The sequence below is a fragment of the Mobula birostris genome, chromosome 25, assembly GCF_030028105.1.
Source record: "Mobula birostris isolate sMobBir1 chromosome 25, sMobBir1.hap1, whole genome shotgun sequence".
Lineage (NCBI taxonomy): Eukaryota > Metazoa > Chordata > Chondrichthyes > Myliobatiformes > Myliobatidae > Mobula > Mobula birostris.
In genome coordinates this window covers 46208571-46233564 of record NC_092394.1, presented here as the reverse complement: position 1 = coordinate 46233564, position 24994 = coordinate 46208571, and the positions used below count along the sequence as shown (strand labels likewise).

The window sequence follows — 24994 nt, the reverse complement described above, 5'->3', positions numbered from 1 at the left end:
ATTGTGCAATGATTCATCAAGTTCTGTGAATTACTTCAAAGAAATCTGTGCTCATAACTTTAAAAAATCAGACGCAGGAAATCAGAAATATAAACAGAAGATGAAGAAAAACTTCAATTGTGCAAAGGAAACCGCTGTTAATCCTAGTCCTGAGGAACAGTCTCAGTCCAAATTGTTTACTCTTTCCCATAGATGCTGCCTGTTCTGCTGAGTTACTCCAGCATTTTGTGTGTTTCTCTGTTAATTTTCGGGTTGAAGATCCTATGCCAAAATAGCAAAACCAAGAAAATGAGTTAGCTTTAAGTTGAGAGAGAGAGAGTGAGACATGGTTGGATAGTATAAAGTGGATATCTGTGGTAGGTTACCAGGTGATAACCAGTTAATGAAGCCATCTAGGCGAACGGTTAGTGAGGGAAGTTAAAGACAAAGTGAGGAAATTAAAGGAATATGTAAACATTGTGAAATGTAAAGTCGTGGAATGGAGCCACTGACAAAGGAACACTAAGTTAATACCAGAATCAAAATCAGTTTTATTATTACTGAGTGTATGTCATGATTTTTGTTGTTTTGCAGCGGTTCAAGGCATAAAGACACTATTTGCTGCAATAAAAATAAATAAATCAATAGTGCAAAAGAGGAATAGCAAGTTTGTGTTCACGGATCTGTTCGGAAATCTGATGGCGGAGAGGAAGCAGTTATTCCTAGACTGTGGTTGTTTAGGCTCCTGTACCTCCTCCATGATGGTAGTAAAGAGAAGAGGGCATGCCCTGTGAGGTGAGGGCCCTCACTGACGGGCGCCGTCTTTCTGGGCCAGGGCCTTTCGAAGATATCCTCGACGGTGGGTAGGCTTGTGCCCATGTTGGAATTTGTTGAGTCTACAGCCCCTTGCGACCCTGTGCATTGGAGACGATTGCAGAACTGCCCAGAAATGATACAAACAAAGAAATAGTTACTGAAATTGTTGAATTCCATATAGAGTCCAGAAGACGGCAGAGTGCCCAGAGGAAGGGGAGGTGATACTCAGCAATCATCCCCTGTTGGGTGGAATTGAGCACTGAAAATCTCTTAATCAATTTCTGCCAATAAGGCTTTCTGATAGCCTTTTCATATTAGTGATAACTTTTAAATGAGAAACCAAGAAAGTGAACACATCACCCAAGAATGGCGACACCCCTATTGTCCAACTAATAAAGGTTTGTCAGGTCAATATAACTATAAGAGGAATGTTTGTAAAAATGAGGAATTTGGCTGAGATCTATTTGATCAAGAATGAATACAACAAGGTAGGGAGGCAAACGTTGTTGGGACTAATATTAAAAATTCCTAGTCCATATATAGGAGACTTAAAACGATTTGACATGGAGATAAACATTAATGTTCTAGATTACAATAATTTGACATATTACTTGTAACCCCAACTCAGCCACAGGATCACAAGATCACAGTTAAATATGATTACAGCTCAAAATCCTGATGTAAGAAACAAATGTGTAATGTTGTAATAAACAGAAATGTAACGGAGGGATTGGCTTAGAATTGGGAGGATGCCCACATCGAGAATTACCATTAAACTGGTGGGTAGCCTGGTTTTGTGCTGCATATTCACATTATTATTTCTGTCCTCAAAATCTCAGCATGACCCAAAGAGTTTGAACAGTCTCGTAAACAGCAAAATGATCACTATTGCCTGATTCATTGTGATGATAAATGACAAACAGAATACTGGCTAAACAATAGAGATATTTTCCTGGAAGAAATGAGGGTGTAGTAAGAACTTAAGTTGCTATAATTGGCATGAAATTGATGTGAAAGTGCTGGAGGGCTGGAAGGTTGCAAATATTAACACCCCTCTTCGGTGACAGGAATGAAACAACTAATTACCAATCTGCCAGTCTTAACAATGGTCGTATACAAATGTACAAAAGCAATAAGAAAGGACAAAATTAATTATAATTTAGTAAACAATGATAGTTATTGTGGGTTTAAGGCAAAGTGCATGTAAATTTATTCAGTAAGAGATTAATCGATCTGTGTTGTCCATTGGGACGAATATTTTGATAAATGTCACACATTGAATAATAAAACGGAAGGCAGTGAAAGGGCCGATGCAAAAGAGATGAAGGGCAGAAAGCGAGGAACTATAGCGTATTTATTAAGTAGTTGGATTTATGACAATCTTATTTCAACATTTGAGCATAGCATGTTGAACTGTAGCCAACAGAGTGGAGATGTTCAGGAACAAACAGAGGAAGGTTAACAAAACAGGCAAACTTGTATCAAGGTTTTATTCAGAGAAGTGTAACGTTAAGCATTTTGGAGGAACAAATGAGAAAAGGTAAAAAGTAAAGAGTGAAATACCCAAGGTGCAGGGGTTCGCACACCACCAATCCCTGAAGGACAAGCTGATAAAATATTATGAAGTGCACATGGTTTCCTAGGCTTTAGAAACAAGGGCATAATGTCACAACCAGGGCTTGTTTTCTAAAAATAAAGGAAATATTTTTTCAGTTAGTATGTGGATTGTATTTTTTTGGTGTAACCTCATGAGTATGCAGTGTCCCTTGGACTGTGGTAGAACAGCCCTGGCTGGAGTATCTGGAAGCAATCCAGAAGGCACAGGATATATATTTCTTGACGTAGAAGAAGTACTCTAAAGGAAACAAGAGAAGTCAAAGCCAACATAAAAGCCAAAGAGAAGGCATAAAACAGAGCAAGGATTAATGGGAAGTTAGAGGACTGGGAAGCTTTTAAAAATCAATAGAAGGCATTAAAAAAGTCATTAAGAAGGTAAAGATGATATACAAAAGTAAGCTAGCCAATAGTATTAAAGAGGATACCAAAAGTTTCTTCTGTGATAACAGACCAAATTATCAGAAGATTGATGCCAATAAGAGGACAATGGGGGAACATTCAAAAATGCTAATAAGAGAGAGACGAGAGAGATTACCGAAAGGAGACACAGTTCTGAGTATTGTCAGAGACCGGTTGCTTTGAACCCGAACTGTTTGAAGTTTGATGGACAGGCGATACCCCAGCAGGGGGATAAAAGGAACAGGTTCACTAAGGCAAGACACACACGACACCACGAGGTAACGAGACCCTGGAAGCGGTGTGCCCTCACAAGTTGGTGGGAGTTTTGGAGGTCTGGTTGCGGGACCAGCCATAGACGCACAGGGTGGAAAGGTGCGGTCGGGCGGGAACCCAGTGTGTGTGTCCGCCCTTGCTTGGGTGCCGGGTTCACCGCAGAAGAATGATCGTATCTGGAATGGAGGGGTCACAGTCGGTGACCTCAGAAGACACTACCAAGGGCTCGTCCGAAAGCTAACTGCGAGGAATATCGAAGGTCTGTTTGGAATCCGATTTGCATATTCATTCGTTCTCTCTCTCCCTCCCCAACGGCACAACAGCGATTACTGTAAACTGAACAGAATGGAACTGAACTCTGTGTCACTTGAGACTGATCATTTTACCCCTAGACTGCAATAGAGCTTGATTGATCCTGTTATCATAGTTCCGTGTACATGTGTGTTTATTCATTACTAACCTGTTGCATTTATATCCTTACGTTTAGAGTACTGTGTTGTTTATTCCTTTAATAAAACTTTCTTAGTTCCAGTAATCCAGACTCCAACTAAGTGGTCCATTTCTGCTGGTTTGGCAACCCAGTTACGGGGTACGTAACACTTCAGAGACATAAGGTGTAAAAGAGAGTTGAGAGTGGATATCAGACTACTGGAAAATGATGCTGGAGAGGTAGTAATGAGGGAGAATGAAATATCAGACAAACTGAATAAGTATTTTGCTCCAGTGTTCACTGTGGAAGACAATAGCATTATGGTGGAATTTCCAGATGTCAGGGGGCATGAAGTATATGAAGTTACTAGAAAGGAGGTTCTTGGGAAACAGAAAGATCTGAAGGTATATAAGTCACCTGGACTAGATGGTGTACACCCCAGATTTCTGAAAGAGGAGGCATTAGTAATGATCATTCAAAAATCACTAGATTTTGGAATTGTTCTGGAAGACTAGAAAATTGCAAATGTCACTCCACTCTTTGAGAAGGGAGAGAAGCAGAAGAAAGAAAGCTGTCGGCCAGTTAGTCTGACCTCAGTCGTTAGGAAGATGTTGGAGTCAATTATTAAGGATGAGGTCTCAGTGTACTTGGAGGCACATGATAAAATAGGTTGAAGTCAGCATGGTTTCCTCAAGGGAAAATCTTGCCTGACAAATCTGCTGGAATTCTTTGAAGAAGTAACAAGCAGGATAGACAAAGGAAAATTGATTGATGTTGTGCACTTGGATTTTCAGAAGGCCTTTGACAAGGTGCACACATGAGATTGCTTAACAAGCTATGAGCCTATAGTATAACAGGGAAGACTCTAGCATGGATAAAGCAGTGGCTGATTGGTACGAGGCAAAAAGTGGGAATAAAGGAGCCTTTTCTGATGACTGATAGTGTTCCACAGAGGTCTGTGTTGGGACTGAATCTTTTTATGTTATATGTCAATGATTTGGATGATGGAATCGATGGCTTTGTTGCAAAGTTTTCAGATGACAGAGGAGAGTGGAGCATAGTTATGATGGCATTAAACGGTGGCACCTTCGTTTGCATCTTTGGAAACAGCTCTATTTCCATCTTTAATATCTCTTTTTTCCCCTTTCAAGGTTCTTTTGAAGATCCTGACCTGGAGTTACATGCTGACTCTGGTTCTTTGTGGGAATGGGACCCGCTCTCGGGGTTTCACGACTGGCCATTATTCAACACACCAAGGATGTGGCCTAAGAGCTTCGCTCACCTTCAGAGCGCTGGGATCTCATGGCTCTGGAGACGGGTGGATTGAAGGTCAGTGTCCCAGCAGGAAACCGGTGTGTCGTGGGAGTCAGAAGATCTCTGGCTGTGTGCCCAGAGACCCGAGATCTTCAGGCACAGAGCCTGGAAAAAGTGACACAATGGACTTTTAACATCGTAAACATCGTAAACCAGCGAGTTGTTTGTTATGTCTCCTCTCTCCCTGTGAAACGGAGACATCTCTTTCTCCCTTATTAGGGAGAGAGAGAGAGAGAGAGAGAGAGAGCCTGTGGTATGCCAAATACCAGGTGAATGAGTAGTCTTTGGGGTACTGCAAGTCTGTATCTTTGCTGTTGCTTTGCTGTACACTTGAGTGCTCGGTAGTGAGTGCTGATGCTTTTTTTTGCTGATGGGGGAGGGAGATCATTGCTTTGCTGCTGCTTATGCGTGGGGGGATCTTTGGGGTTCTGGCATTTAACTGTCATTCATTCTTTGGGGGCACTTCTCTGTTTTTGTGGGTGGTTACAAAGAAAAAGCATTACAGGATGTATATTGTATACATTTCTCTGACATTAAATGTACCTTTAAACCTTTGCACCTTTGAATGATATGAAGATAGGTGGAGGGTCAGGTAGGTTTGGGGAAGTAGAGAGGCTATAGAAGGTCTTGGATAGATTAGGTGAATAGGCAAAGAAATGGCAGATGGAATACAGTGTCAGGAAGTGTATTATTATATACTTTGCTAGAAGAAATAAAAGATTGACTAATTTCTAAATGGAAAGAAAATACAAAAATCTGAGGTGCAAAGGGACTTGGACGTCATTGTGCAGGATTCTCTGAAGGTTAATTTCTATGGTGAGGAAAGCAAATGCAATGTTAGTATTCATTTCAAGAAGACTAGAATATAAAAGGTGAGGCCTCACTTGGAGTATCGTGAGCAGTTTTAGGTTCCTTATCTTAGAAAGGATGTGCTGAAACTGGAGAGGGTTCAAAGGAGGTTCACAAAAATAATTCCAGGATTGAATAACTTGTCACATGAAGAGCATTTGATGGTTCAGAGGGCTTGAATTCACTGGAATTTAGAAGAATGAGATGAAACCTAAATGAAACCCACCGAATGGTAAAAGGCTTTGATAGAGTGGATGTGGAGAGGATGTTTCCTTTGGTGGGAGAGTCTAAGACCGGAAGACACAGCCTCAGAATAGAGGGGTGCTGCTTTAGAATGGAGTTGAGGAGGAATTTCTGTAGCCAGAGAGTGATGAGTCTGTGGAATTCTTTGCCACAGGCAACTGTGGAGGCCAAGTCTTTATGTATATTTAAGGCAGAGGTTGATAGATTCTTGATTGATCAGGGCATGAAGGGATATGGGGAGAAGACAGGAGATTGGAGTGAAGAGGAAAATTGGATCAGCCATGATGAAATGGCAGAGCAAACTCAAAGGGCCAAGTGACCTAATTCTGCTCCTGTATCTTGTGGTCTTATTGTTTACCTTTTCAGCCTAATTGTTTGTCTTTAGACTAACCTTGGTCTTTCACTTTGTGTTGCAGATGTCTCCGTTGGGATCATGGGGATTGTTAAGCTCTCTTTGCAGTTATCACTTTTATTCAACTTGAGGTAACTGAATTAGCACGGCATGTTCAACGTCTTGCATTGTAGTTGTTGTCTTCAGGGGTTATTGCTTCGTCTGGACGCCAGGGCTGTCTGACTGGTCCTGAGTTCCTACATGCTCTGGGGGTGTATTCCTGGGGGCATTCCAACCCCTCTTTGCTCGTTCGTTGTGGATCCCTGTCTGGTGAAACTCAGACCAAGGTCTTCTGCGTATTGTGAATGATTCCACTCTTTAATATTCTGTATAGTTTGCCTCAGTTCTTGTCCATAAATCTTTTGTTTTGTTTGAATTGCTAAAGTCTCTGTGATTCCTGCTCTTGAGTTCACTAGAGACCCTGACACACAGAGTGTAAAGGCACGAAGATTATGTCTTACAAAACCCTGAGTATAGGCAGAGACTGAAGACTGCAGCACCAACAGTGAGGACCAAGAAGGTTTGGACAAGGGAAGCACAAGAGCGCCTACAGGACTGCTTTGAATCGGTGGACTGGACTGTATTCAGGAATTCATCTTCGAACCCAGATGAGTATGCTGCAGTTGTTACTGACTTCATTAAAACCTGTGTGGATGAGTGTGTGCCTACAAAGACTTACTGTACATTCCCAAACCAAAACCCATGGATGAACCAGGAGGTACATCGCCTGCTGAAGGCTAGATCTGTGGTATTCAAGTCTGGCGACCTAGGCCTGTACCAGAAAACCAGGTATGATTTTCAGAGGGCTATTTCAAGGGTGAAGAGACAATTTTGAATGACATTGAAGGCGACATCGGATGCACGGCAATCTGGCAGAATCTGTGAGACATTACTTCCTACAAAGCGAAACCCAATAGCATGAATGGCAGTGATGCATCTCTACCAGATGAACTCAACGTCTTCTATGCACGCTTTGAAAGGGAGAACACAACTACAGCTGTGAAGATCCCTGCTGCACCCGATGACCCTGTGATCACTGTCTCAGAGGCTGATGTTAAGTTGTCTTTAAAGAGAGTGAACCTTCGTAAGGCCGAAGGTCCCGATGGAGTACATGGTAAAGCTCTGAAAACCTGTGCCAACCAACTAGTGGGAGTATTTGAGAACATTTTCAACCTCTCACTGCTACTGGCGGAAGTTCCCACTTGCTTCAAAAAGACAACAATTATACCAGTGCCTAAGAAGAATAACGTGGGCTGCCTTAATGACAATTACCCGGTAGCACTCACATTACAGTGATGAAATGCTTTGAGAGGTTGGTCATGACTAGACTGAACTCCTGCCTCAGCAAGGACCTGGACCCATTGAAATTTGCCTATCACCACAAAAGGTCGACGGCAGACACAAACTCAATGGCTCTCCACACGGCTTTAGACCACCTGGACAACACAAACAACTACGTCAGGCTGCTGTTCATTAATTATAGCTCAGCATTTAATACCATCATTCCCACAATTCTGATTGAGAAGTTGCAGAACCTGGGACTCTGTACCTCCATCTGCAATTGGATCCTTGATTTCCTAAATGGAAGACTACAATCTATGTGGATTGGTGATAACATCTCCTCCTCACTGATGATCAACACTGGCGCACCTCAGGGGTGTGTGCTAAACCCACTGCTCTACTCTCTATATACACATGACTGTGTGGCTAGGCATAGCTCAAGTACCATCTATAAATTTGCTGACGATACAACCATTGTTGGTAGAATCTCAGGTGGTAATGAAAGGGTATACAGGAGTGAGATATGCCAACTAGTGGAATGGTGCCGCAGCAACAACCTGGCACTCAACGTCAGTAAGACGAAAGAGCTGATTGTGGACTTCAGGAAGAGTAAGTTGAAGGAACACATACCAAACCTCATAGAGGGATCGGAAGTGGAGAGAGTGAGCAGTTTCAAGTTCCTGTGTGTCAAGATCTCTGAGGATTTAACCTGGTCCCAACATATTGATGTAGTTATAAAGAGGCAAGACTGCGGTTATACTTTATTAGGAGTTTGAAGAGATTTGGCATGTCAACAAATACACTCAAAAACTTCTATAGTTGTACCATGGAGAGCATTCTGACAGGCTGCATCATTATTTGTTTTTGGAGGGGCTACTGCACAGGACTGAAAGAAGCTGCAGAAGGTTGTAAATCTAGTCAGCTCCATCTTGGGTACAAGCCTATAAAGTACCCAGGATATCGTTAGGGACCGGTGCCTCAGAAAGGCAGCGTCCATTATTAAAGACCTCCAGTACCCAGGGCATGCCCTTTTCTCACTGTTACCATCAGGTAGGAGATACAGAAGCCTGAAGGCACACACTCAGCGATTCAGGAACAGCTTCTTCCCTTCTGCCATCTGAGTCTTTGGACACTATCTCACTTTTTTTTTAACATACAGTATTTCTGTTTCTGCATGTTTTTAATCTATTCAATATATGTATACTGTAATCGATTTACTTGTTTCTTTATTATTATTATTATTATTTTATTTATTTTTTTCTCTCTGAAGATTATGTATTGCATTGAACTGCTGCTGCTAAGTTAACAAATTTCACATCACATGCCAGTGATAACAAACCTGATTCTGATTCACTTTTTGGATCTCAGTCTGATGCCCATTTCTAGGCATCACACTGTAAAAGGGAATACGAGGCCAAGGAATACGAATGAGAAAATTCAGTCGTGTGAAAACATGAGAACAAATGGAATCATATTTTCAAAGCAGAAAGGCTTAAGGGGAGATTTGAAGGACTTGGCCAAAATGACAGGAGGGAGATAGGAAACAAAAGCTCAAAGGGAGGAGAAGAGAGGTTTTATAAAATAAACTTCCCTGAAAGCATAGTAAAACATTTCAAATAATAACTTTCAAGAATGCAAAGGAAATGCTTGTCAGAAATGACAGTGGGAGTGTGATTCGTCCTACTCCCCCTCCCCATGGCTACTCCTCTCACTTAATTCAAAAGGATGATTCTGATCTGTAACCTCAGTGCTACGTTCCTGAACTAATCCCTGTTATATGCAAAACCTTCCAAGGGAAATATCATCCCTGCATCAACAAGTAAAGGTAAGAATTTTTTTAGAGCTTGATGAGATCATCTTTCATTCTTCTCAACCAATATGAAGTTAACTTCTCCTCACAGACTCCACCTGACCTCTCAGGAACCAGTCTGATGAATTTCCTTGCATTTGCTCTATTGTTACATATTCTTCCAAGGTGGGGGAGGATAAATGTGGAGAATTCCAGGTGCAAACTCACCAGGGCTTTACAAAATCAAAGACCCCCCTCCCAACCCCAGAAATCCTCTCCACTTCTCTCTCCCATCAGGCAGAAGATACAAGAGCCCAAAGACACACTCTCCCAGGCTCAAGGACAGCTTCTACCCTGCTGTTATAAGACTACTGAACGGTTCCCAAGTACAATGAAGTGGACACTTGATCTGACAATCTACTACCTCGTTATCACCTTGTACCTTATTGTCTATCTGCACCGCACTTTCTCTGTAACTGCAACACTCCATTCTGCATCCTGCTATTGATTTACCTTCTACTACCTCAATGAACTGTTTTAATGATTTGATCTGTATGGATGGTATACAAAACAAGATTTTCACTGTACCTTGGTACATGTGATATTAGTAAAGTAATTTCCCATTTACTATAATTGCAAAACCTCTTGCAATAAAGCCTCACCTGCTGCTTGGCTTCCTAATTGGTTGTCATACCTGTACGTTAACTTTCAATGATTCAAGCCCTTCTGAACACCAACACTTTCTAATCTTGAAGAAGTAAATAATTATATTGCTGTGGTAAAACAGCAGGGAAATGGCTTTCACTGGCAGTACCAGCTGTCACAGGTATGAAGATCTGAATGTTTTTCTTCTCTGCTGTGTAGCTGTATCATCCTGTGCAACTGTGTTAGCTCTTTGACCGTGTGCTTAAGAGCAGCACAGTGGTACGGCCAGTAGATCCAATGCCTCACGGCGCCAGAGACGCTCATGTTCAATCTTGACCGCCCCCCCCCCCGTGCTGTCTGGGGGGAGTTTGCATCTCCTTTCTGTGGGAGGAGACAGGAGGTCCTCAGAGAGTTCCTGACTCCTCCCACACCCCAGAGGCATGCAGGTTGATAGGTCAACGGGCCACTGCAAACTGTATGTGGTGTGTAGGTGAGGTTAGAATTGAGGGGGGGGATTTGATGGGAATTCAGGTGGAAATGAGGAAGCGATAAGGACAGGATAGGATCAGGAAATGGGTGATTAATAGTCAGTGCAATCTCGATGGGCTACTACTACTACGTCGACTCAGGCCTAGGGGGCCGGTGTTGGGCAAATGCCTTACAAGGTGCGAAACGAAAGACTGTGTGGTGCGCCAATCCTCACACAGACCGTAGGTGGCGGTTGACTCACAAAGAGTTCATCCGCCCTTTGACAGGTTTTGTTTTTAGTGCTGCTGGGTGCCTACACACCCTCCTCTCTGGTTAACCGAAGTGCACCAGGAGAGTGCCAGTTGAGTCACCGACAACCGGACCCGAGACAGGTAGTACCAGGCTATGTGGTACCAGTAGCAAGGCAATGCCCTGACCTGACACAGATGGGCTGAACGATCTCTTTCCAAGCTCTCATTCTTTTTGCCTCAATGCTATATCTTCACAATCACATATGAAACACTCCAGTTTCCCTGGCTGCGTAAGTCCAGGGAAGACACTCTCAAGTCCCACCAAACTCGTGAGACTGAGATGGCCGGTCCCACCCTGGTTTGTGTGGATGCTGTGTCATTTGCTATGGTGTTACAAATTAGTGCCATGAAAATACAGACAGTACATTGCATACAATTAAAGGAATTATATTTATGAATCTTAATTAAAGGGTTAGTGAAGAATAACAAAAAGAAAAGGGTCCATTTTAATTAAACAGTCAAATGTGCACAAGTTGGAGCTCATCTTGAACTTCTCTATCACTCGCGCACTGGGCCCTCGGTCAACGTGAAAGCCCACACCACCCTCCTAACGTCACTCACAATCCATCTCGAACAAGGGTCTCCCACCAGATCGTATGCTACAACCATTTGTCCCCAGCACCATCTCTCTCCATCTCCCGCCAAACCGTTGCCCAAGGCCAACCTTATTGACCCTCACCAAGAAAACCTCCTTGCTAATTTGGATGGCTCACATTCCACATCATCCCTTATCTTCAACAATAACCCAGACAGGGTGAAAGCAGAACAGACAGCTCTTACAGAACTGCTAAATGAAATACCTACGGCATAACGGTAAAGTGAACCAGGGCATTACACATATGCTCCAGCATAGCAACAGAAAGCAGTCTGCGTGGCTGTCTCTGGGCTTGGATGTCCTTGGGCCTGCACTCAGTGGAGTTCAGATGGCCAAGGTTGGTAGGGGGTGGTATCTCATTGAAACCTACCAGATACTTAAAGGCCTGGACAGAGTGGATGTTGAGAGGATGTTTTATCAGAGGGAGAGTCTAGGCTCCAAAGGCACAGCTTCAGAGTAAAGGGGCGTCCCTTTAAAACAGAGGTAAGGAAGAACTTCTTCATGTAAAGGGTGGTGAATCTGTGAAACTTATTGACGCAGAGGGCTGTGGGGACCAAGTGACAGGGTGCATTTAAGGCAGAAATTGATAGGTTCTTGATCAGTAAGGGAGTGGGAGTAAAGATTGCAGAGCGAAGGCAGGAGAATGGGAATGAAAATAATCAACCATGACTGAATAACAGAGTAGACTTGATGTGCTGAATGGCCTAATTCTGCTCGGTACCTTATGGGTCTTATGTATGCTGTTACGTGTAGGCCAAGCAATGAGACAAGATATTCTGCTGTCTTAAGTTTCAACCACAAACTATGAATAAAAGATAAAATTAAGGTAAATATATAATAGAATTTCCCAAGGTTTACAGAGCATTTTCCAGAACGGCAGACACAGTCAAAATCTGATGACATCAATAACTTTCCTTCATAACAAGGAGTTACTTTCAAGCTTAAAAGTAATATGATCCACTTGTCACGGAACACATATTTAACAAACACGTCAGTTTTAGCTTACCGCTAGAACATTCCTTGCGAACTAATAAATAGAAATGCACTTTCCAGTAGGATGTGGGTTGATTCCTGAATAGTTACGTCGAGACCTGGTTACTGCTATTCTTATGTTCCCATCCAGCACACTGAGCTAATGGCTGTTTTCAGCATTTCAGCAGTGGAATATTTCAGAAATGTAACATTTCGCCACTTGCAAATTATAGTTATATCAGGCTTATTGTTTCTGCCCAACATGGGGCCCCTGGTAACTATTTGTATGGGATTCATCACCTTTAAAATATCCAGACTGAATTTCAGGTGATAGTTTACCTTATGAGGAGCACAGGAAATCTTGTAAACTGGGAAATCAGCTGGAGAGTTAGACATGAAAGAACGAACAATCTGTGTTGGGGGGGGTGGGGGAGTGTGGAGAAGGAAATGTCGACATTTTGGGTCAAAATTCTGCCTCAGATTGTTCGTTGCTCCAGATTTCAGCACTGGTGGACTCTTGCGTCTGGATTATAAATCACCGTGGGAGTTTGTTTTATCTGTGGAATGTCATAGCTGCATCCTCCCTCCACTGCAGGGGATATTCCTATCGCTGTCACCATCTCTATGAATCTCTGCTCCCCCAGAGTTTCGGCCAAATCTCCCACGCACAAACCTAAATATTTAGGCCACTGTTGCACTTCTTGCTCGGGAGACACTGCCTGGCCTGGTCTCCCTTTAGATTATTTATCGTTTATTTACTTAGAGGTTCCGCACAGTGACAGGCCCTTTCAGGCCGATGAGCCTGTGCTGACCTCTGACCTATGAACCCACATGCATCATTGGAATGAGGGTAGAAACTGGAGCTCCTGGAAGAAACACACACAATCACTAGAGAAGGTACAAACCCTTACAGATAATACAGAACTGAACTAGACTGCTGACACTGTGAATAGTGCCACACTAACTGCTATGTTACCTTACCACCCACTATCCAAGCAACTTGTGAAAGGCCAGTTGAAGCTTCCTCCTCACACTCCGGGTTTACAGACGGACCAACTTTCCTGTCTCTCCTGTACCCCTAACCTGGTATCTCTGCCTAATGCTCTCTCCTTCCCCGACCCTCCCATCCTGCTTCTTCCACCTGCTTCCTCTGCATACCATTCCATCTCTCGTCACCTCTCCCACCCTGACTCCCGACATCTTCCGACTTACCTCTAATCCCTCCTGTCACCCACCCCTTCTCCCCTCCTTTCAACCCCCACCTCCTTCCCTCCACACCTCCTCTCCTCCACTTCCCTCCTCTCTGTCTCCTCTCCTCCACTCCTCCCCACCTCCTCATGCACCTCCGCTCCTCCCCTCCTGTCACCCCCACCTCCTCCCACCCCCCTCCCCTCCTGCCCTCCCCTCGTCCCACCCCACCTCCTCCGCTCCCATCACCCCCACCTCCTCCCCACCTCCCCTCCTGTCACCCCACCTCCTCCTCTCCTCCTCTCTGCCCCTCCTCTCCTGTCTTCCTCTCTGCATCTCCTCTCCTCCGCACCTCCCCTCCTCCCCCTCTCCTCTCCCCCTCTCCTCATCCTCCCCCTCCTCCCTGCCCCCTCTCTCCCCCTCCCCCTCTACCCCCTCTCTCCCCACTCCCCCCTCCCCCTCCCCCTCCCCCTTCCCCTCCCCTCATCCTCCTCCTTACCCCCTCTCTCCCCCTCTCCACCTCTCCCCCTCTCCCCTCCCCCTCCCCCCCCTCCCCCTCTCCCCCTCCCCCTTTCTCCCCTCTCCCTCTCTCCCCTCCTCCCCCTCCCTCTCCCCCTCTCCCTCCTCTCCCCCTCCCCTCTTTCCCCTCCTCCCCCTTCCTCCCCCACCTCCACACTGTATCCCCAAGTAAATAGCTCTGAACGTGAGGAAAGTTTAGTTGAGGTCTCAGAGGTAGGTTATATTTACCAGAGAGTGATGGGTGCCTGGAACAGACAAGCAGAGATGGTGATAGCAGGTAATACAATACAGACATTTAAATGGCCCTTAGATAGGCACATAGATGTAAAAGAAAATAGTGGTTTACCAGCTGTGTAGGAGGGAAGGATTAGATCATGGAATAGGTTAAAGGTCAGCACAACATTGTGGGCTGAAGGGTCGTACTGTGCTGTAGTACTCTATGTTGATAAATGGGAATGGTCCTCTTCCCCTTAGAAGTAACTTCCACGCTCACTATTCACCACTTAAACCTCCACAGTTGTGTCAGTTCTTGTTTTCGATCATGTCTCCAACCGTGAAACAATCCCCATCTCGTCTTGTTCTTCAGCACATTCATCCACACCATTGCTTTCAGATTCTCATTTACTTGAAAATAAATTTTCCTCTTAACTCCTTTGTCAGCTGCATTTTCAAGCTCCTCGCAATCTAACTATTGCTGATAAAGTCATTTCTCCAAGGACAGAGCTGCCTTGCCATGTTGTCTTTGATACCCTTACTCCTTGTAACCTCTCAAGTACAGGAGCAAAGGCACTAGAATATATGGCAGACACATTTTGAACATTCTGCTGCAGATTTGGCTTGCCCATAATATGCATGATTGGGTCCCATTTTCAGTAGCTAAACTGATCATTACTCAAATGTTGTCCAGGAAGGCCAAAGTAATCTCATCTTTTCATCAATGCCCTGTTGGTAGTCTCTCCTAAAGCTACTTCATTCCTGAGTTCGGCCTGAATCCATCAGGTAGGGGAGACTTGGAGTATACTCAGAACAACTCAGAACTTTACTATAACTTGACCAAACACCACAGAATGAATAATACAAAAGCAGGCACTATGGAGGAAATTACACATGATGCTACTTGAAATTACTGAAGGTGTGATATAAAGCCTTGCAAACGTATGGGCCTCTGTATGCTGTAGTTTACGTACTTCAACCCTTAGTTACTGTTACCAGCCTCTCTCTCCTTATCCCATCGTCCGCCATGGGGAGGTACCTGGTGGCCCTGCCTGAGTCGCAGCTACAGCTCCAGGATTCTCTCTCCTCGGCGTGCAATGGGACTCTCCTATATATTATTCTCGCTGGATCCACGCTTGCAGTTGCCAGTTCTTCACCTCTCATGCCCAGCAAGGATCAGAAGATCATCCGTCTCCAGTCCACAGATCCCCTTTCCAAATCTGGCCACCCTGGATGCCACCATCCTTTGATCCCTGCTGCCTCCCACTCAGACCTTGATTCCGAATCCAACCCCATCCCCGAAGGTACTGGGCACCTCCTGACCGGTGATACTAACATTGCCAAACTGGTTCTAACGGTCCCAAGATGATTCAGAGCCTGGGTTCCACCACTTTCAATGCTGGTTCCAACGACCCCCCAGGCACCTTCAAGATGCTAGTCGTGCAACCTTTAACTTCGACTCCAGCCTGGACCTTGACCGATAGCACCTCCAGGCCGATACTTTACGCTCTACGCTCTGCCACTGGAACGCTAGTCTCCCCTTCCCCCACCACCACTCTGCAATTCCGTAGCTCTCGGGTCCACGGAGCCTCCATCTTCCTCCCACCCCACCTTCCCGGAGCACCTCAACCCTCCTCCTCTTCCTGGACACTCCACTCTGCTCTTCTGCCTGCTCTGGATCAAGAACTGCTGACAGGACACCAACTGTTTCGACTTGACTTTAACACTCCTCTCTCCAATTCTCACTCCCTTCACTCTCTCCACTCCCTTTGCACTGATCCCAACCTCACCATCAAACCCACAAATGGTGGGGGGGCACTTTATAAACCTCTATCTGTGACTCTTCACATACTTTTGAATCTTTTCAATGACTTTAACTTCTCTGGCCCTGATCATCTCATTTTCACCGTGGATGTCCAGTCCCTATACAATTCCATCCCCAATCAGAAGGGCTTTAAAGTTCTCAGTTTCTTTCTGGACAACAGACCCAAACAGTTCCCCTCCACCACCACTCTCCTCCCTCTGGTGGAAATGGTCGTCATCCTCAACAATTTCTCTTTCGGCTCCTCCCACTTCCTTCAAACCAATGTGTAGCCATGGGCACTTGCATGGGTCCCGGCTATGCCTCCCTGTCTGTCAGCTACGTAGAACAGTCCAACTTTTCCTCACTACATTGATGACTGCGTTGGTATTGTTTCCTGCATTCAGCTGAGCTCGCCGACTTCATCAACTTTGCTTCCAACTTCCACCCTGTCTTCAAATTTACTTGGCCCATTTCCAACACCTCTCTCCCCTTTCCCGATCTCTCTATCTTCATCTCAGGAGACAATCTACCTACTGATATCTTTTATAAGCCCACTGACTCTCACAGCTACCTGGACTAAACCTGTTCCCATCCTGTCACTTGTAAAAATGCCATACCCTGCTCTCAATTCCTCTGTCTCTGCCACATCTGCTCTCAGGAAGAAGCTTTTCATTCTGGACAACTGAGATGTCCTCCTCCTTCATAAAAAGAGGCTTCCCTTCCTTCACCATCAACTCTGCCCTCACCTGTAACTCTTCCATTTTGCGCACATTTGACCTCACCCCATCCTCCCACCACCACACCAGGAATAGGGTCCCTCTTGTCCTCACCCACCATCCCACTAACCTCCACGTCCAGCACATAATTCTCCGTAACTTCTGCCTTCTCTAACAGAACCCCACCCCCCAGGCACATCTTTCCCTCCGCCCCGCCCTCCACCTTCTGCTTTCCACAGGTATTGCACCCTTTACATCCCCGTTGTCCCACTCGTCCCTCCCCACTAAACTCCCTCCTGGTACTTAACCTTGCAAGTGGAACAAGTGCTACACCTGCTCCTACACCTCCTCCCTCACTACCTTTCAGAGCTCCAGGTGAGTCAACACTTCACCTGCAAGTCCATTGGGGTCACCTACTGTATCGGGTGCTCCCGGTGTGGCTCCTGGTGTTTATCAGAGAGACCCGGTGTAGATTGGGAGACCATTTTGTTGAACACATTCACTCCATCTGCTACAAAAAGTGGGATTTCCCGGTGACCGCCCATTTCAATTCTACTTCCCATTCCCATTCTGACATGTCAGGCCATAACCTCCTCTACTGCCATGATGAGGCCACACTCATGTTGGAGAAGCAACACATTTTCTGTCTGGGTAGCCTCCAACCTGTTGCCATGAACATCGATTTCTCGGACTTCTGGTTATTACCCCCTCTCCCCCCCACATCTCCTTCACCATTCCTCATCCCTGTTTCCCCCTCTCACCTTACCTACCCATCACCTCCCTCTGGTACTCCTTGCTCCTCCCCCTTCCCTTTTTTCAAAGGCCTTCTGTCCTCTCCTACCAGCTGCCATGTTCTCTAGCCCTTTATCTCTTTCACTAATAAACTTCCCAGCTCTTTACTTCACCCCTCCCCCTCCCCTGGCTTCATCTATTACCTGTTGCTCTATAATTTTCATCTCCCCCCCCCCCCCGACCTTGGTAGTCTGACTTGTTTCCCCTTCCTTTCCAGTCCTGATGAAGGGTCTCGGCCCCTGAAATGTCAACTGGTTACTCTTTTCCACAGCTGCTGACTGATCTGCTGATTTCCTCCAGCATCTTGTGTGTAACACTTTGATTTCCAGCGTCTGCAAATCTCCTCACCTTGCTGACTGGATTAGAGAACATGTCCTGTGAGGAACGGTTGAGTGAGCTTGGGTTTTTCTCTTTGGAGCAAAGGAGGACGAGATGCGACTTGGTAGAGGTCTATAAGATGAGAGGAGGCATAGATGGAGTGGATGGTCAGTGGATTTATCTCAGGACGGCAATAGCTAATTCGAGTGGACATACTTTTAAGATGATTGGAGGAAAATATAGGGGGGATGTCAGAGGAAGTTTCTTTACACAGTTGTGTGTGCTCGGAAAGCACGGCCAGGGACGGTGTTAGAAACAGATCCATTAAGGACATTTCAGAGACTCTTTGTTAGACATATGGATGAAAGAAAGTAGAGGTCCATGAGGCAGGGAAAGGTTAGATTGATTTGGGAGTATTTTGTTAAAAGGTTACTACAATATCTTGAACTGAGAGGCTCGTACTTTTGGATACTGTTCCAAGATCTATGTTCACTTTGCTGACCACTCAGGCTAATCTACAGACGTACCGTGGAGAGCATTCTAACTGGCTGCATCACCCGTCTGGTGTGAGGGTAGGGCGCTCTGCACAGAATCGGAAGAAGCTGCAGAGAGCTGTGAACTCGGTCAGATCCATCATGGGCACTAGCCTCCCCAGCATCCAGGACATCTTCAAGGAGCGATGCCTCAAAGCGGAGGCCTCCATCACTCAGGACCCCCATCACCCAGAACATGTCCTTGTCTCATTGCTACCATCAGGAAGGAGGTACAGAAACCTGAATATACAATTCACAGCTTTTATTTATTATTATGTATTTCATTTTACCGCTACTGCAAAGACAACACACTTCATGACATATGCCAGTGGATATTAAACCAGATTCTGATCCACCTTTGACTCTTTGCTTGGTGTCCCTTACACGTGTTTAACTCTTCACTGCACCTGCTTCTCTTTGATCTCTGTTTATAATCCAAAAGCCACACCCCTGATAATTTGATTGACACAAACAGATTAAATTATGAAAGCACTGACTAAACCTATTTGAGAACAATGGATATAAGCAACTGGGAATGTGAGCAAGGTTTGTCTCAATAATTTCAGCAGTGACAGAATCAATGGGTCTATATTTGAATAGGAGGTAAATGCACGTCACATTGGAAATGATTATTACAGGAAAAAGAACGTGGAATGTTTCCTACATGAAAAGATTAACAATAGCTCAGTTTTAAACTGTGGTGTAGTCAGACAGGAAGTGAATGTAAAACTCAGAGCTAATATTAGATCCAAATCAGAATTATATTTGACACACACTACACGATTATTTGACACCACAGCACCTAGATTTAACATTAATACTTATGAACTGTGTGCCTATTAACTGTTAACATTAGTGAGGACTGTTGGGAACATAATTCATTCTGTGAACATCTGGTAAGTGTTATTAAATACGCATTAAAGTCCGCAGTGCACTGTCCTACAGTTTCCGGGGCTGATTGTTCACAATCCATTTGTCTGTAATGCTATTAAAAACATTTGCATCTGAAATTGAAATTCCTTTGATTTTTTTTTGTCATTGTTCTTGACTCCAGGCAGCTCCTTGAAAAGGTGGAAAATTTCTTCTAGATTTACTAATTGCATTTTGGTGGAATTAAACTCAATCTTTGTCTGCATTGTCTCCTAATTGAGTAGCAGAAACAAGAGGTTCCTCAGGTCCAATTCCCACTCTGCTGACTGTGCTAACTTTAGCAAACAGAGTGCTAAGGAGTTACACTTACTTTTTAGAAATTTTACTTTATTGAGATACAGTGCAGAATAGACCCTTTCGCCCCTTAAAGCCTCGCCACCCAGGAATACTGGGTTTAACCCTCGCCTAATCACAGGACAATTTACAATGACCAATTAACCTACTAACTGGTAGGTCTTTGGACTGTGGGAGGAAACTGGAGCACCCAGAGGAAACCCACATGGTTACAGGGAGAATGTAAGACCTCCTTACAAGCAGTGGTGGGGATTGAACCCAGGCCACTGGTTCTGTAGTGTAGCCGGCATTCCACTCCTAATCACAATCCAGTTACTGATGTTCAAGTCAACTGTTGGGAGGCTATATAATTGGCTGAGACACCCTCTGTCATAGAAGACACCCTCTATCATATGCTCACTGCTATATTAACTTGCTAGTTATTTCCAGACAAACTATGTTAGTGGTTCATCATTAATTACATCAATGTCCAATTACATCATTAATTTGACTTAAAGATCCATTGTTCCCTGATGTGGTGTAGTGGCTTTTATGAACCTGTGTGAGCTGCCTGGGGTTTAGTATTTCTGTCACTAAATTCTACAGGGGCACACTGAGAGCATTCTGACTGGCTGTATCACTGCCTGGTACGATAACTGTATTTCCCTCAATCGAGGGCTCTACAGAGAGTGGTGTGGACAGCCCAGCGCATCTGTGGATGTGAACTCCCCACTATTCAGGACATTTACAGCGACTGGTGTGTAAAAAGGGTCCGAAGAATCTTGGGGACCCGAGTCACCCCAACCACAATCTATTCCATCTGCTACCATCTGGGAAACGGTACCACAGCATTAAAGACAGGACCAACAGGCTCTGGGACAGCTCCTTCCACCAGGCCATCAGACTGATTAATTCGCACTGATACAATCATATTTGTAAGCTATATTGACTGTTCTGTTGTATATCTCACTGTATATACTATTTATTAAAATTACAATAATTTGCACATTCAGATGGAGATGTAACGTAAAGATTTTTACGTAAAGGATGTAAGAAGTAAAGTCAATTCAATTCAAAGTTTTAGCACCAGGAAAATAATAATCCTTCCTTAGGATCTTAAAGGCAAAGCAGGCAGATAAAGAAAGTTCACTCAGATGATGGATGCAACAGAGAGAACTTTTGATCATCCTGGTCTACCCTTGCTGTTAGATTCAGATTTGTCTTCTGCCAAGAGTCTCGGGCATGCATCATGCAGGGCTTCCCCACACTTAAAGAAGTCATGCACAGTCTCCTCTATGTTGACCTTTAATTTGAAGGCCCCACTTCCTTTGGGGAAATAGAAATACAATTATACAGCTAATTAAGCAGGTCATTGGTACTGTAATTAGTTAATAAGTGCTGAGATAAAGTGAACAGTTTTGTTTGCACAACGATCATTCATGAACATAAGTACATCGATGCAGTTAGTACAAAAGGAAAATTCATAACAGAATCAAAGTTCAAAGTAAATTTTATTATCAAAGTACATACATGTCACCAGCTACAACCCTGAGATTCACCTTCTTGTGGGCATACTCAGCAAACCCATAGAATAGGTGCTGTAACAGGGTTAATGTAAGATCAACCAGACTGCAAAAGACAACAAACTGTGCAAATCCAAATAGAAATAAAGAGCAATAAGTAACAAAAGCATGAGATAAAGAGTCCTTGAAAATGAGATCATTGGTTGTGGGAACATTTCAATGATGGAGCAAGTGAAGGTGAGTGTAGTTATCCTCTTTTGTTGAAGAGCCCAATGGCCGAGGGGTAATAACCATTCTTGAACCTGGTGGTGCAAGTCCTGAGGATCTTATATCTTCTTCCTGACGGCAGCAGTGAGATGAGAGCATGTTCTGGGTGGTGGGGATCCCTGATGATGGGATGTGCTTTCCTATGAAAGCACTTCCTGTAGATGTGTGCTCAATGGTTGGGAAGCCTTTACCTGTGATGGACTGGACTGAACCCACTATTTCTGGTGGGATTTTCCATTCAAAGGCATTGCTGTTTCCATATCAGACTGTGATACAGCCAGTCAATGTCCTCTCCACTACACACCTAAAGGGGTTTGTCAAACACTTAGAATTGGATTATGAGAACACTCAGTCCTCTTTTATTGTCATTTCTTAATGCATACATGCATTAAGAAATGATACAATGTTTCTCCAGAGTGATATCACAGAAAACAAGACAAACCAAAGACTAACACTGACAGAACCACATAATTATAACATATAGTTACAGCAGTTGGCACGTGATCGGCAACAATGAATATATCGAGTCAGGATTTATAAACAAACAAACAAACAAACATTTATTAAACCCTGATAAACAATGGGAAAAGAATGAAAACCCTAACTGGAAGTAAAAGGCTATGTGGTCATTCAGTAAACCGCTACTTAGTACTAGTTCTTAAAGCGATAATGCGAAACCAGTTCTTAAAGCGATAAATTCAAACACAGTTCTTCAAATGGTAAATTTTAAAGTCCAAGAGATTTATACAGTCAATTAGCAGAGACTTTCATGAAGTAACGAATTCCTCGAAGACACGACGTCACTGCCACTCCCAGTCGGATCCTGCCTTTTCCACAGGATTCACAACGACGGAAATAAAACAGTTTTAAAGACACTGACCTTCCTCCTCTGTAGAATAATCTTGCACAGCCTTTCTGCCACTTTTAGCAGAGGCTATCTCATGCAGATCACTCTTTCGTGAACAAATCCCATAATGGTCGATCTTTCCAAACCCGTCGAACGTCTCCTTCAGGGTCCTGCCTTCACTCTCCAATGTTAATGAAAAGATACATTAACAAACCTGGCAGCAATTGTCAAACTGCTGGCTCAGACCTCTGTACCTTACATTAGAACATAAAACTCTATTTAAAATCAAAACTGTGTCATAATGCAAATAAGCAGCAGAGCAGAGTATCTCATTGACGTTCTAACTGGAAAACTAACTGCATCATCAGGGGTCTTCCCCTTTTATACCCGTGGTACACATGTCATCACGTGACCTCACATCGGCGGGAAAATTACATCAGGTGACCTCCAAAAGACCATTACATCATTCTCACAAGAAAGTCACAAGATCCCCTTGAGGTATGTAACACAGTGCAAAGCAATACCATAATTTGATGAAGAACAAACCATGGGCACAGTAAAATAAAGTCTTAAAAGTCCCCGAGTCGATCGACTCCTGAGTCCCCGATAGCAGGCGGCAAAAGGGAGAAACTCCCTGCCATAAACCTCCAGGCACCGTCAATTTGCTGACGCCTTGGAAGCAGCCGACCACAGCTGACACAGAGTCCACCTGTCCGAAAACTTCGAGCTTCCAACCAGCCTCTCTGATACAGCCTCCCGAGCGCTATCGTCTGCCGAGCGCCTTTGACCTCGCCCCGGCCGCTGAAACACGCAAAGCCGAGGATTTTGGGGGCCTTCTGCTCCAGAGATTCCAGTTACCACACAGTAGCAGCAGCAGCAAAGCAGGCATTTCAGAAGTTTTCCAGATGTTCCTCCGTACTCTCATGTCTGTCTCCATCAAATCAGAATTGTGCACGGTCCCCTACTTGACAGATAACAGACATCACCACTGAAGTGGCCGCGCGCGCTGCCATCACACCGCCATCTTCTCCTCCTCCATCTTCCAACAATTTTTAAATGAAGAAAGTGTTACAGTTACAGAGAAAGTGTCATGCAGACAGATAATTAAGGTACAGGAGCCATGGAGAGGTAGATTGAGAGAGATCAAGAGCTCATCTTCATCATACAAGATCTGTTCAGGAGTCTTATAGAAGCTGTGGGATAGAAGCTGTCCTGGAGTTGGGTAGTATGTTCAGGATGAAGGGGATCTAGGTCATAAATTAATGGAAAACTAGAACCAAAGATGTCTCACATCTGTGCAACACTTAAGGGTGTTTGCCTTGTTTTTTAGCAAATAAATTAAAGCAAGTCGCTGCCCATGCTCTCTCAAATGGGAGTGAAATATCTCGTTACACCAGTTTAAGAAAGAGCGTGGGAGTTCTCCCTAGGGTGTTGGACATTTTTCATTCCTCATCCAGCATTGATAAGACAAGTTGGAGTTAATCACATTGCTGTGTATGAAAGCTGGCAGACAAGTTTCTCCAGGGTGAAAGGGACTACACTTCTAAAAGTCCATAATTGGTTTAAAAGTGCTTTGGGGTATGCTGATGTTAAGAAAAGCATTGTTAAAGTTCCTTGCTTCTTTTGTATTTATAAGTGGAAAGAATCCATCACTCAAGTGTGGATGAAAATGACAATAATGGCTGTTGTAATATAGGTCTAGGAAGGCTGAAGCCTGTGAAAATGAGTATTGGAAATGGCTGTGGATCCTGAGGGAAGGAAGATCAGGAGGATGCTGGTTTGGTTCAGCAAATCTCAGAGGACTTTAATAATCCAGAAATTAATTGAGAACGGCTTATCACGTCATCCAATTTATTTTATGTGGCTAGTTCACAACTGCTTTTCAAAATAATGAATAGACAACTAGAATATCATTTTTTTAGCTGGAGGCTTAGTGAATCAAGCACAATAGTAATTCCTATTTTGTTTCATTTAATACCCTCGCTTCGATGGAAGCTGAAAACAGTGAATCCAGATTACTTGGCATTAAAAGAGCATTGAGACAGATAATAATTGTGAGTCAAACAATAATTTTAAGGCTTAAAGCTTTACAATAGCGAAGCAGTAATATACTTGAATTGACAGGATGTTCTAGGCATTAGCTATAGCTTATATAGGTCACATTCCTGGAATTTCTAAATTTGTGAAACTAATTTATTTATGCCTTACGGGTACCTGGAAGTGAAATAGAATACTTGGAGCTAAACCATTAGGAACAGGGTGATGGATGTTCTGACTGAGATCCAGATGGGTAAATAGAACAAGCAGAAATAGAAAGCTTCAAATCTTTGTGCGTATCAAACTCTAACCAGGTTTTAGATCTGAAATGGATCTTTCCCTTCTTGTGTACAACACTGCTTCATTGCAAATGCAGTAAGACATTTTGTAATTGGTATGTAATTATATAGGCTCCGTGGCAGAAATCTATTGCTAGTTTTTCACAGTACAAATGCAAACTAAAATATTATCAGTGTGGTCTCTGGGTACCTATTATGGGAGATACTCATATGAGCATCATTGAACAGTGATCAAGCCACTGAGATGAAAGGTATAATTGTAAGACCTTCTTTAAGAGAAGGCAAAGTAGATTAAATTGTGAAGTACAGTCATTCTTCAAGTTAAATCTGGAAGCACTGGATCAAAAGCAGGGTTCTCCCATC

General features: G+C 43.9%; 1 long non-coding RNA gene across 2 annotated transcripts; it reads left to right on the top strand.

Moving 5' to 3' along the window:
- The first annotated feature begins 2694 nt into the window (after positions 1-2694).
- LOC140187482 (uncharacterized) lies at positions 2695-8760 on the top strand. 2 transcript variants are annotated; one of them, XR_011883106.1, is made up of 3 exons: positions 2695-3343; positions 4666-4843; positions 6337-8760. It is a non-coding gene; the product is annotated as an uncharacterized lncRNA (long non-coding RNA). The 2 variants fall into 2 exon arrangements; XR_011883107.1 differs by having other exon boundaries at positions 4666-5097.
- Positions 8761-24994: the final 16234 nt, after the last annotated feature.